This window comes from Lissotriton vulgaris, unplaced genomic scaffold (assembly GCF_964263255.1).
Source record: "Lissotriton vulgaris unplaced genomic scaffold, aLisVul1.2 SCAFFOLD_581, whole genome shotgun sequence".
Lineage (NCBI taxonomy): Eukaryota > Metazoa > Chordata > Amphibia > Caudata > Salamandridae > Lissotriton > Lissotriton vulgaris.
The window spans coordinates 702,872-717,631 of record NW_028255144.1 but is presented as its reverse complement, the minus strand read 5'-3'; the positions used below and the strand labels follow the sequence as shown (position 1 = coordinate 717,631).

At 46.1% G+C, this 14,760-nt stretch overlaps 1 protein-coding gene across 1 annotated transcript in view; it reads right to left on the bottom strand.

The window, feature by feature from the left end:
- The window catches only part of LOC147659215 (centrosomal protein of 135 kDa-like), a 548,924-nt gene that overhangs the window by 128,399 nt on the left and 405,765 nt on the right, over positions 1-14,760 (bottom strand). The gene's annotated exons all lie outside the window — the stretch shown is intronic.

Genomic DNA, 14,760 nt, shown 5'->3' with positions numbered 1-14,760 from the left:
ATATAACAACGTGCATGGGTTTCTCCCTTTTAGGGAAGGGTACTAAAACATTTCCACAATGTATGCTTCGCATAAAAGTTGCTTATTTTGTTTATTCATTTATTTATTGCTCTTGATATGGTGCACGACTCACTCTCAAAGAAGTATCTCGGCGCTTGCGTGGCAGGCAAGGGCGAGTGCTTTCAGAACATCCATGTTTTTAACATCTTCTTAAAATTCCAGAAATCAGAGCAGGTACGGATGTGAACTGGCAATATGTTCCAGTGATACAATATGAAAATTACCGGTCACCGAATCGGGCCGTGCGGATACGGGGATCTGTAGAAGAGCTTTATTGGAGGACCTTACTGTCTAGGAGGTTGGTAATGTCTTAGCCTTGAATAAAGGACAGGTGTGGATTTATAGATTGCCTTGTGCATCAGACAGCCCAGCTTAAAGTCTATGTGATTTCTGATGGGCAGTCAATGCAGTTTCTTCAGTATGTGGCAGAGGGAGGCCTTGCAGGAAGGTGGAAGATTAACCATGCGGCTGTGTTCTGCACAACTTGCAGTTTGACCAGCAAGGTGTCGTTTGCAGATATCAGTAAGGCATTTCCATAGTCCAGACGACTGACTATGAAAGCCTGGGCAAGGTTTTTCCTTGTGGTGGAAGGAAGCCAGGGAAACACTCTTTTTAATAGTCTCATTGTGGCAAAACACAGCTGACTTGGCTTCCCATGGACAACGTGTGATCATTCTTTACTCCCAGATTTTTCACCACTTGCTTATTGGAGGGAGCAGGGCCAAGGTCGGGGGGCACCTGTCTACCGACCATCACTCTTGCGCTTTGCCAAATAGTAAGTTCTTTTATTTTGCAATGTTGAGTTGGAGGCAGTTATTAGCCACCCAGTTAACAATCTCTGACATGGAATATGCAAATTGCGCTTTCACTCTGTCAGGGTGAGGACCAAAGGAAACGAGGAGTCAAGTGTCATCAGCATAGGACATGATCTCCAGACTGTAAGCTCCCACAGACTGAGCCAGAGGTGCCACATAGACATTAAAAAGGGGTGGAATCAGACAAGGGCCCTGAGGGACCTCTGTGTTGATGCGCATCATTTTGGATTTAAAAGGGCCAAGACAATTGTTTTGAGCGCGATTGTCAAGAAAGTTTCCAAGCCAGTGTACCACTTTGCTGTGGATGCATGCTTCATGTAATCTGAGGATTGGAATGGAGTTGGTACAGCACAGCAAAAAGAATGGAGTTGGATATCATGTCAAAAGCCGCAGAATGGTTTAATAGTACTGGCATGACTGGAGTACCTGCATCTAAAGAGATGCGGATATTGTCCGTGACTGCCAGTAGAGCCATCTCCGTGCTATGTAACGATTTAAAACCGAATTGAGAAGAGTCTAAAATCTTGTGGTCTTCTAGAAAGGAAATTAGTTATTTGTTAATGAGGATTTCCAGAACTTTAGTGAGCAAGAGTAGCAAAGAGATTAGTCTATAGTTTGAGAATACTTCAGGATTTAGAGAGGGCTTTCTAAGGAGCGGAGAATCTTGCGCACATTTCGGTTAGCACTTTCGCAGAACCTAGGGAAAGGTTAAACAACATCTTTATAAAAAGCGCCAGATGATAGGCTAAACTGGTCACAATTCGGGGGGGGGGACATGAATGGTGGGGGGAGGCTGTTTTTGCAATGGTTAGCATTTTCACCACCTGTTCTGTAGAGCGGGGGTCGAAATCACACAAGCTAGCATTGGCACCAGGATGTCAAAAAGAACACTTGCCGCTGTAGTGAGAAGTAGACTCTGGTATGGCCTCTAAGCTCTAAGTCTGAAGTTGTCGTTGGATGTGGGGATGTTTCTGAAAGGGCTATACTAACCTGCCATGGTGCAATAAAACATAATTATGGACCAATCCTTGCCCTGGGTGGAGTAAAGATAGACGGTTGATTGTGGAGGGAGGAGGACAAGAATGGTCAAGCCTCACGCATCTATAAACATCCAGTTCTCAAGACTTGTGCACAGTGTAATGGCAGCTTCCCAGGGGCAGTGCCTACCAAATCTACAGATTATTTGTACACCAGGAGGTGAACCATGGCAGAGATCATGGTCCCCCTTGCTCACCCATCCCCACTCACAACCTAGCTCCTGGGAACCAGGACTGAGGGTGTCAAGAGATATTTGATTTAAATGGATAGTTAACGGCACTGCCATCATAGACCAGAACTCAATCTCCTCATTGTGAAACTCAACTCCATCAATGGGGTACTGGCTATACATGCTGGGAATAACTGTGCCATACTCACTAAGGACCAGACACAAAGGCACCACAGAACCTGAAGACCTCCATGAACTGCAGTTTTAACTGTTTTATCTGAACAATGATCTCTGGGAGAGGTTCAAGGGAATACACAACTCTGCTGTTTATGTTTTTCCTGCCTTCCAACATGCCTATTGGTTATTACCTGAAGCCCTGCAAAAGGTCTCAAAGATACTGTGTGACTGATGGCCTTCCCATGATATCATCCTTGACTCTCAAGTGCATGCCACAAATCCCTCTGGAGTTGGGTGCTTTGACATCCACCACTTGTAGCCACAAAGCAGATAACCATCTCACATCTTTCTCTCAGCACTGAGCCCATCCCTGTAGGAAGGTGGATGTCTGACTATCGTTACCCCCAAACTTTGTGCCTGGTGTTTAGCTGGTTTTTGACATAGTTGGCCTGGGATCCTGCTATTCAGGGCCCCAGGCTAATTGCTCTCTCCTTAAAATGGACTCCATGTACCTTAGGTGCATTACGAATTGGAACTGGTTCACCTTATTGGCCCCTGTAACAGTGTACCTTAGGTACCCAGGGCATAGGTGTTTCCAAGGCTTACGAGGGGCTGCAGCATGTATTGTGCCACCCCTGGCCTGGCCTCCATATTTGACACAACTGGCTGATCACTCAGCTGGGATAAGTTGGTGTAATCACCTCTTACTTAGATATAGTATCCCTATATCTAACCCTAAACTGGACACATATGTTCCTATCAGCCACTCCTATGGAAGGCCTCTTCAATCCTGGAGGCAGAGTGCTTGGAAATATGTGAGATGGTGCTCTAGCATGAGCTGAGCCTGTCTGCAGCTGTCGGGAACCACTCCCTTAGCTGTTCCAGGATATTGCCATACCATATACTCTTAAGTGCATTATAATCCTCGGGGTTATATGCTAACTTTGGTTTGGCTTTATCAAAACATGTTGAGTAAGGTGCCATACGATTTGGAATACTATCCCCTCGACAGTTCTGTCGACGGGGATAGCATTCCACCCTTCTAGAGGGACACGAAATGTGTGTAGCCTTAACCCCGGTTAAAGTTAACCAGAGCCTCAGCATCACAAAATGGATGCTGCCACCACAGACACAAGTCTGACCTCCTGCTGCTGGGAGTCCTTCCAGCGAGGGAGGCTTGGACAAAGGGTTTCCTGCCTTGGGAGGTGCGAGCACCACCCCAGACAGGGTTTTGTGTATTGGGTAGGACAGGGCTGAATAGATTGAGACATGCCCGGGGCACACAAGGTGTCTCCGTGCATAAGCCAGTCCAAACCGGTCCTGGGACTTTCCAGACCCAGGCCTGGCGAGGAGCTGGACAAAGGAAAGGGGGTGTAACCGCCCCCCTTCCTGGTTCCACCCAGAGGAGGGACCTAGTAGGTGATCCACCCCTCAGATTGGGAATATGAGTGGGAGCAGTCCCATTGCACAGCAGATCATCCTGAAATCAACTTTACACGAAGAAGACGACTGGACTTCGACATTCTGCTGCACAGAAGACTGAAGAAAATCTCCCTTGTGGCCTAGGAGTGGCCACCCTGTGAAAGCAGGTACCAACCAGCGAATCGACGTCTGCTTTGCCGCCGCCTCCCGCCGGAGCCCGAGCCCAGAGCCTGACAAGACCCAGACTCCCAGACTTCTCACAGCCCGATCCACAGTCCCTGCAAAGAAGCGACCCGTGGAGGCACCGAGAGACGTGGGACCGGACATCTTGGGGACTGAGAACCCCCAACACTGAGCAGCCCTTGCACCGAAGATCAGCCCCCAGCATCTCCACGATCTGCGTGGGGCCCTTTTGCATTGTGCTACTCGACGCGCCATCCCGGCCACTAGCCACGTGGTCAGCGGCCATCTTGGCGACGAAACCGACGAACTACACTGTGGTTCTGGTTGCTCCAGACTTGCCCTCGCTCCTGTAAAAAGGAGCACCCGCTCTGACCTTGCTGGTCCGAGTGATAAGCCTTTTTCAACTCCTGCGTGGCTTGCATTAGCCAAGGCCTGTTTGCTCCGATCAAGTTGCCGACACCGCCAACAGCGAGAAGCCTGCGTGGGACAGCTCGTGACCGACTCCTGGACTTCTTCGACCCCCGGTGTCCACGTGGCTGCAGAGAGAAGCTACACCTCAATGCCTGTTTGCACCCGACATCGCCTGGTTCCAATCTGGTTCCACGGTAATCACTGGCTAGTGACTTTGAACATTGTCCCCTCTGCTTTCAGGACTTCACATCTTCAGATCCCCCCTGGATCCACCGGAACTCTTCACATCGAGCCGCCTGCAGCATCTTCAGCTCCAAGCACCATCGACCTGCGTGACGAAACCCGACACTACTTCGACCCTGTGCACCCGCTTCCTGTGGGTGAGGTAAATCAGCAACGCCGGTGTTCCTACACTGGTACACACCTCTAGGGCCTGTGTCTCAAGTTTCAGCTTTCTAGGTCACTCGGAAGGTTCCGAACTAACTAACTTTCTAACTTTTACGCACCATAGACTTTGTATTGGTGAGTGCGTGCACTTTAAACACTGCACCCGAGTCCCGCGGGCCTTTCCCGACTTAGTCACTGCTAGTCCCGAACAGCTCCAGCGATTCCCAAGGCCCTAGGCCTGTTTCCTTTCAGATTGGTATCTCTTATACCACTTTCTTAGTATATGGTTTAGGTGGCCCCTAGGGCTCATCCATATTGTGCAACGTTTGTGTATTTTAAACTGTGTTTTGTTTACCGCTTGTGCTTCTGTGCTCATAAAGAGTTCAGGGGATATTTGTAGTTAATAAATATATATATATTTTCAATATATATCTGTGTGGTGTCCTTTCATTTGGTATTCAAGGGGGTTGTGTATGGTAATACAGCTGGCTTCACATGCCTATCAGAGTTTAGCCCAAGACTGCTTTGTCCACGTTACCACTAGGATAACTGGTCTATAAGGTTGACTTACAACCAATCATCATAAGGGTTGTTTGGACTGATACAAGGTGGTTCCAGAATTGGAAACATCATATATCAGGCCAACTTCTCACAATCCCTTCTTGTCTTCGTGCTTCCAAAAAATTGGAAGGCTCTACCAGTCATTATAAGTCAAATACATATTGCTAGGTTGGTCTTTGATGTCTTAATGTTTTGAGAGCTACTCGAATTGTATTTGTGAAGCTAATGGCGGAAAAAAACAATCTAAGGATGGAGCCGATGCCCATGCGCACTACCAACTAAGGGAGGAGTCACCAAGATACAAAAGACTCTCCAAGAGAAAAACAAAGTGCAATCATCCGAGCCCAACACCAGATGGCGATCTATTCATAATGTACCATCTGCAGCCCATATGCCTCGAACCTACTGTTATTGCCCTCAACTTACTTTGTTCATTAAGATGAGACGGAGGATTAATGGGCTACTTCGCAACTCTATTACCCCTGGTAACATTTGAAATATTTTTTTTAATTCAAATTTACTTTGAAAAACTTACCACGAAAAAAATTATTTTCCGAATGCTTCTTTGCAAAAGCTTTCAAATTCTCTAAACGTTGAGCTATTCTTTCTCAAAAGCAAAAGCATAGACAGGTACGCCCTACAATTGCGTATTCAACTAAATACAAAGTAATTATATAATCTCTAGAGAAAGCATTCCTCCATGGGAAATACTTCTTCTGGGAAATAACTTTGTAAAACGACATAAGACCACTAGGCTACTTTTCATCTACTGTTACACATTTTTGTTTACAAATCCTCTATGATCACAAAGGAAAGCCAGCACTATCCTGAACATACAATGTACACAAGAAAGATGGCATTGAAGACACATACGGCTAATGCTGGAGTGCGAAAAGTAGCTAAGTACCAGCCAATGCTGTCAGGGCCCACCAATACAGAGGGTACATTCACATTAAGCATGCAATATAGGTTCAAATAGCAGCTTGATGGAAGGCTAGCCTTCCCCTATGTAGGCTAAAGGGCCCTCTCATGACCTGGCTCAGACTGGGGATCAGCTTGCAGGGGCCCATGATGTTAAGTCTCCTCACAGAGCTCCCACTCAGACTACTGGGACCAAAAAAGGCCCCTACATAGTAGACTATTTCCAATCTTTTAACCAGTCTCCGAGTTGAAACTCAGATAAACTTTAATATGAATGGTGATGCTAACACTCAATAAGGAAAACCCTTTAAGCTCTTGATGGACTAGTATATTAAGCTCTTTTTTTTAAAAACAAACGTTGTTTTTTTTCTGTTTTTTATTATGACTTCCTTCACTTTGTCACATGATTAATGCAGTCATTGGTATATATTTGTTTGAAAATTTGCGCTTCAATATTCCAATCTATTTTCATATGAGAAGTTACATAGGCCTCAACGACTCCCTTACAGACCACAGCACAAACATTATTCAAACTGCAGCAGTGAAAATACAGGAGGTAATATTGTACATAATATTTAACATAGCATACGGTCCATTATTCCTGAGTGTCATAGTGAATCTAACCCCACTTAAACGAAACCCCCACCACAACCAAATGGATCCACACCTCCCCTAGGGCTCCAACTACCTTATACAGTTATTGATTAGTGCTAATATTTGTCCCGCCTCCCTTAGATTTCTGTGTTCATCTGCGATAAATACTCCACCACTTCCACTAAGCAGGGGGTTCAAGCTATCCATAGCGTTCCCTTGCATTTCCTCTCCTGTCCTACTGAGTGTTCGGAGCTTTAGAGTGAGTAGACGGCTCTCCGTTTTTGCATGCTTCAACCATCATGTCCCAGTCTAACGAAATCACTGTTTTCCATAGGCCTCGTGCCTCCTCCCTACACAATGTGGCACTTTGGGTTCTAGTCTTTCTACATTTCACTTTCAGTAGTCAGTTCACAGCTGTGGTAAGGGTAACTACAGCAACCAGGAAAGGCAATGTAGCTGGATTTAACTTTGACTTCACTTAGGGAGAGTTGAACGAAGCATTTTGTGCAGTCGCAAATTGCCCAATCACAGAATCAGGCCATTTGCAAAAGCAAAATTTGCAAATTTGCAATTTGCTGCCATTTGAAAAATGATGGTAACCCATTTGTAAATAGGAAGTGGTCCACAAGGGACCCCTTGCCCTTTGACAATGGTTGGCAAAATGTTTTTTAAGAGCAGGCGGTGGTCAGTGGGGCCACTTATTACTCTTAAAACATTTTACTTCAAAATGTCATTAATTTATTTTTAAACACAATCCCGTTTTCCTTTAAGGAAAGCGAGCTACATTAGAAAAAAATAAAGTTGTGTAGTGCGTGGCCAAGGAGGCAATGGAGTGAGACGTGTCTCCCTTGCTCTCGGTCCTCCCTGGGCCCTCCGCACTGCTGTTTGCTGTGACAGCGGTACAAAAGGGGGTGGTGATGGACGGAGCATCTAAATCAATCAAACACTCACACCCAGTCAAGAGATCTGGGTTTAATCCATCACCGTTCTTTAGCCCACTCCGCCACCCCAGTTAAGACATGGCTATATGCAAATCAGTCTGACCCTGTGCCTCATGGGAACAGTCCAGCCCGAACTGCCAGGCCATGTCTTCCATGGACCGGAAACAAGCTTCCGAGGACCGGTTTCTAGCATTCCAGCCGTCTTCAGCCCGGCTTGCTTGAATCCAGTGGCAAAGTGAGCAAGAGACTCACATCTGAGCATACCCTGTCACACTTATGGCGGCCAAAAGCGGTACAAAAGGGGGTGGTGATGGACGGAGCATCTGAATCAATCAAACACTCACACCCAGTCAAGAGATCTGGGTTTAATCCATCACCGTTCTTTAGCCCACTCTGCCACTCCAGTTCGGACATGGCTATATGCAAATCAGTCTGACCCTGTGTCTCATGGGAACAGTCCAGCCCGAACTGCCAACCGGTCCTCGGAAGCTTGTTTCCGATCCAGGGAAGACATGGCTTGGCAGTTCGGGCTGGACTGTTCCCATGAGGCACAGGGTCAGACTGATTTGCATATAGCCATGTCTGAACTGGGGTGGCAGAGTGGGCTAAAGAACGGTGATGGATTAAACCCAGATCTTTTGACTGGGTGTGAGTGTTTGATTGATTCAGATGCTCAGTCCATCACCACCCCCTTTTGTACCGCTTTTGGCCGCCATAAGTGTGGCAGGGTATGCTCAGACGTGAGTCCCTTGCGCACTTTGCCACTGGATTCAAGCAAGCTGGGCTGAAGATGGCTGGAATGCCAGAAACCGGTCCTCGGAAGCTTGTTTCCGGTCCAGGGAAGACATGGCTTGGCAGTTCGGGCTGGACTGTTCCCATGAGGCACAGGGTCAGACTGATTTGCATATAGCCATGTCTGAACTGGGGTGGCAGAGTGGGCTAAAGAACGGTGATGGATTAAACCCAGATCTTTTGACTGGGTGTGTGTGTTTGATTGATTCAGATGCTCAGTCCATCACCACCCTCTTCTGTACCGTTTGCTGTGACAGGGCATCAGCGGCCACGCCGGGGTACTCCTGGGGGGCATCAGAACCTGGTGGGCGACATCCCCAACCCAACTGCAGCTGGGCAGAGCGGAGTGGACGGACTGTGGATGCCCCACTGCGAGATGGCCTGCAGCAGCATCCTGTGCCTGAGGGGGTGTTCCGGCCCTCCAGAGACACGGAGACCGGATCGGCGGCCTGGTGGTGAGGCCCTGCAAAGCGAGGCTGGGCCTGTTTCCCCTGAGGAGCTGCGGACAAAATGACTGAACCGGTAAGCGGGGGCCACTACCTGGGGGCGGGCATTGACCCTGACACAAGTCACCACAGGCCGGTCAGGCCCTTATCTGCTAGCCCCCCGGCACTGCGTGGACACATCTTGGAAGAGCTCCGGTTTGGTACCTCTCTTTGCAGGTGCAATTTTTCGGATTAGGCTGGCAGTGGGCACCTCTTGGGGCTGGTGGACTAGAGGATCTCACTGGCCTTCGGGAGAAGCCCCCCACCATAAACTTTTGTTGCACCTGAGAACCACACAACACTGACCCAAAGGGCTTTGGACTGGGTCTCTAAACTAGGCACGTGGCTCCTGGTGGGCACTTGACAGCAAGAGGGCGGGTGGCGGTGGTTGTCACCGGTGGCATCCACTCGACCCTGCCCTGGATGTTGATGTGGCCCTCACTTTGACAATGCCTGGCTTGCCCATTCGTGTGGTGGCTTGGGGCTGCATGCCCTTGCTGGAGGCGCCAGTGCCTTCTTTCTGCCTGGGTAGCCTGGTTGGAGCCACGTTGGAGCCAGCGGATGCGGACCTGTAAACTGGCGGGCTGGGTGGAGAAATCGTGCCCCACAACTGACCCTATGCCCCCGCCATGCCCTGCTCTAAGGCGGCCAAAGACACATCAGTAATGTCTCTCTGAAGCAAGACTTCACAGCAGGAGGTCGCGCTATGTCCCCCCAAAGTCTCCGAGCACGGTGGCGACCAGCGATCCCTCTGCCCTGGTGACCCAGGGTTACATGGACCGCTTCTTGCATGAGATACGAGCTGACATCTCCTCGCTCAAGAAAGACTTCAAATCGGGCATTTGGGACATCCGTAAGGAGGTGACAGAAATCGGACCCAGGGTAGACGATCTGGAGCGGACGGTCAACATGCGGGCCAAAGACCATGAGATTCTGTAGCGGCGTGCTAATGCTCTGGAAGACCAGCACCTCCAGTTGCAAGCGAAATAGGAAGGCCTAGAAAATAGGAGATGCCGCAACAACATCCGCGTCCGGGGGGTACCGCCGGGGGTAGAGGGCAGAGTGACTGAATGAGTCTTACTAATTAATACAGAATAAAGAGGCGAAATCATACAGAATTACGACCATCTTATCTCTTCTGTGGTTTCAGATACATTTGCCAATCAATCTAAGGAACGTATTATGATTACTATGTGCTGCTTAAATATGGTTCCTACCCCTCTGACTGTAGAACTGTTTGTAACTTCGCTAGAAGTTCAAGTATAATTTCTTTGCATTGAGTCCTCAAGGTTTCCGATTGAACATGGTTTCTTATGATGACCTGGAAACCCTAAGCTGTGTCAAATTCTCTTTAATGGTTTCACATAAACAATCTAATATAGTCACAAACCTGTCGGGGAAGATATAGCATTTGGAGCTCTCGATAGTTCCATAAGTAAGCTGGTTCAAAGTATCATTCACCAAAGCCATATATAATCAATTAATGCACATTCTATTGTGCAAAAAGAGCCTAATTGTAAATAACAGCAGCACTTCCTCAAACAACTCAAAGAAGCATATGTGCATCCTACGCTAAGATTAATGTTCATGCTAGCATCCAGGAGAGGTCATAGCAAGACATCACATGAGAGATAACAATCCACAAAACAGAGAGAAGACCAGTAGTAAAAGACGTTCTGCAAGAAATGTATTATTTTATATTGACTCAATGTGAAGCTCCAAATGTCCCTGATAGGGAGTCTTCTAAAGCTCAGATGTACAGGTGCCCTTTAGCACAGCAATACAACACTAGAAATGGTGACTGGTTGTGATCAGAACATACTCCACTTCATTACATTGTGCCAGTCAAGCATTTATCTACACAATTTTCCTGCTTTTGTTTAGACAGTGCTCGCACCTCTCTGGTTGGGGAGAGTAGAATGGCATGACAGTGTCTGTGGGGCTGGATTTGAGAAATAAAGGATGGCAGGATGATAGCTATGAGTATTTTAGGTGCAGTATTGCATCGTAATCCTGTATTCAAATTTTTGGCCTCAAAACTGCAAAACCACAATACCATAAAAATGCTGCAAAATGCAGTTATGTGCCAAAAAAAGAATTCATAAACATTTAAAAATCTCTGTCCCCCTTAACTTTATTTTCATGTTACTGTGAGCCCAGTGAAGAACACAAAATGTAAACAATTGGTAACAGACAGGACACCAGCATTAGATTAAATTACATTATATAGAGTTATACACATAAAGCAATTACCCCAGTGAGAGTGTAATGTCTAAAGAATGTAAAGGGCTGATGGCCACTGTGTGGTTGACAGACTGTGGTTGGAACTAGATTGAAGTCACCAGTAGCCACCAACAGAAGGTGATGGTGAGAGAGAATAAAATGAGGCTCTGTCACTCCTGGAACTGCAAGCTAGCATGTTGACATTCTAAGTAGTGGCAAACACTAACCACACATTTCAGTTCACAGCCTAGAGCTGTTCTTGTTATCTGACCTGGAGTGCTGATAACTGCTGCACCCAATATTGTAAGTCAATGTGTTCAGATGGCCAACTAGCCCGAAGGAATAGATTTTTGTTAGTGATGTCCAATCTTCTTTGGTTGTGTTACTTGCGTGTTAGGAATTGCTAAAAGACAAGTGGTGATCTGCTTCAAATACACTGGTAGCTTCTGCTAGCTACACCAACTGCTACCCTGGAACCCACAACAAGCTTTTTGAAATCAGGTGATTAGAATCCACATCTTGCTTCTGAGTATCATTTCATTCTATACTTTCATCTGACTTTGTACCTAGTGTTATAATCAGGGCAGAGAGTCCTTCTCTTGGGTGTTGGGTGCCCGGTAGGCAGGATTACAGGCCTAGGGTCCTCGGTGAGATGGCTGTGGCCGGGAGGTTTTGGGTCACAATTTAGGAAGTCACTACTTGATACCAATGGCATGTCTCTCTACACTACTCTAAAGCACAAAAAACCTTTGACTAAATCTGTAGTTTTATGCTACATGTTATTGGCACTCTAACTGAGCTATTTAAAATGATGCTTGTATGCACTGATTTTGGATCATTAATACAATAACCAATTTATCTAAATTCATCTGAGTCTGTTATTGTGTCCTGGTGTTCATGCTTTAAACTGTGCTATTTAGTATTGATTCTAGATGAGTAAGAGAGAGAGTCATAGGTTAGTTTCAGAGCATCAAGTTTGCTTCTTCTATTCTATGTTGCCACTACAGAACTCTTAGGGCCAGATGTAGGTCGCCAATTATCGGTCGGTAATGGCCGATTTCGGCCGTTACCGACCGGTAATTGGGTTTTGAGATGTAGGGGACATTTTTTACAGAATCAGTAAATTTACCGATTCGGTAAATTTACCGATTCTGTGAAATACCGAATCGGTAATTTTACCGATTCGGTAAAACCCAGATGTAGGTGGCACTCTACAGAGTGCCACAGGCCCTTAAGAGTCGGTATTTTACGACCCAATCCTATTGGGTGGTAAAATACCGAATTCAGGTGTGCATGCACATCTGTGCATGCACACCTGTGCCATGTGACACACAGACATGCCCTTAGGGCATGTATGTGTGCCACATGGTACACAAGCCTGCACTTGGGGTGCTAGAGGGTGTCAAAGTGACCCCCCCTGCACCCTTGCTGGATTCGGTCTTTACCGATTCGGTAAATACCGACTCAGTATTTCCCAATGATTCCTATGGGCTCCAAAGCCCATAGGAATCAATGGGGAATACCAATTGGATATTTACCGAATTGGTAAATACCGAATGTTACAGATTCGGTAATTCTAAATAAAATATTACCTACATCTCCCTCCTTCTAATTTACCGATTCATAAATACCGAATCGGTATGATTCGGTATTTAAGAGTTGGTAAATTAGATTTACCTACATCTGGCCCTTAGTGCTTATATTTCTGGTTAACTGAACTTCTTAAGGAGGTTGGGTCTCCCTATTACAATACTTTATATTTACGGTATGGTACTGAGAGTAATTTATTTGAATCTCATTTCAAACTTGTGAGTTAGCCACTAATCAATGGTTCTCATTGGCTGGCTTACGGTGGTTTGGATATCCTGAAGTCTCACCCCTCACTCCAACCTAAGAGGATTCATCTGAGGACCAATGCCTCTGTGGGTATAGTGTAAATCTCTTTTCAGTAGAAATTCACAAAAAGATCACTTGATGGGCCCAGTGCGGAAGTTGAAGTAGAGAAAAGATTTCCGCTGCATCAAATCTTTGGTAGCAGAGCTACAGTGAGGTCTAGTGACCTGAAAGTTTAGGGTGCCAAAATAGAAATATCCTTGTCCAAGTATAAAAAGTTCAAGAGTTCATGGTTTGTTAAAAGGAGTGATGGAATCTTGACGACGAGTAGCAGCAAAGGTGTGTATTAACATGGCTGTGTGTGGCAATTTCTTTAGATTAAAGATTGTGTTTTTTTATGTAATGGCTATGTGGCATTGAGAAGTGGTTGTGTGTTATTGAGCAGAGCGAGAAATGGTTAAAGTCCATATGGTTAAATTCCATGTATGATTGTGGTGCTTGATGCAAAGAAGTTGAAGTTGTAAACGGGTCTGTCAAGGCCTAGGATCCCAAGATATTTGCCTACATGGTAGTCTCAGCGTAGAAGACACTGAGTAAGTCGCCTGCTGTTTGTGGTGTTTGCCATGAGACATCGTTGGCAAGATCTTATGGTAAAGAGTTCTCTAATGTGTGTTAGTGGTAACGGTTGATATAATTAATCTCAGGTGCACAGGGAATAACTGTATCAAATAGGGTGAAATCCAGCTGGTTGAGATTTCATTTGAAGTGAATGATTATAGAACAGTTTAGTTACCTTGTGAGAGTGAATTTCCTTTAGTGGAGCAGAGAGGTTTAATTGTAGCTTATATTGTATTGTTTATTTGCTTAAAGAAAACACACCAAAGAAAGTAGTAAAGGAGGGTGAGCTGCTGCGAGGAGTGAGATTGATGTGCCAGTGTGTCACGCTGTAATTGGTCAGTTGGTGTAAAGTTGCGCTGAGATTGGTTGGTCACGTCATTGGACGTCGCACTTATCATTGGTGGAGATTATCGGACTAAAGGACTGTGGGAGAAATGTATGTCCTGGACTTTACAGAAGTTAATTTGTGAAATACAAAACTGAATAAAAATGAAAATTTTCAGAGCCCTACGAAAATTAATCAAGGGAGATGAGACAATACCTGCCAGAGTCACAGGTCCTATGTTTTCTGTGTACTAGACACATAGCCGGGACTATGGTACAAATGTCACTTTCCGTTATGACCTGGAATGTAAACGGGATGGGGGGATAAAGTATAACGAGGCACTGTGTTACAATATCTTAAGAGACATGCCCCTGATATAATTTTGCTGCAGGAGACGCATCTAGTAGGAAATAAGTGTAAAGCACTCACACAATGGGGATATAAATTACTGGTTCAAGCAGGGTCCACTTCAGGATTGGGGGGCATGGGCATCCTTGTCAGGAAAATCCTTGCACTCACCCCCACACACACGTGGGCAGATCCCCAGTGGAGGTTTGAAGTCTTAGAGGCCAATTGGGAAGGGAAAGTGCTAAATGTAGTTTCAGTGTACCTTCCACCAGCGTTAGGTAAGGAAGCGCTGATAGACCTGGGGAAAGTCATGGTGGATCTCCCTATGGGCACCCTTTTTCTGGGAGGGGACTTCAATATGACCATGGATGACCGAAAAGATAGGCTTTCACAGAATCCCCTAACATGCCCCAGTACCCAAATGGAAGAATTCACGAAGGCCATTGGATTAATAGAC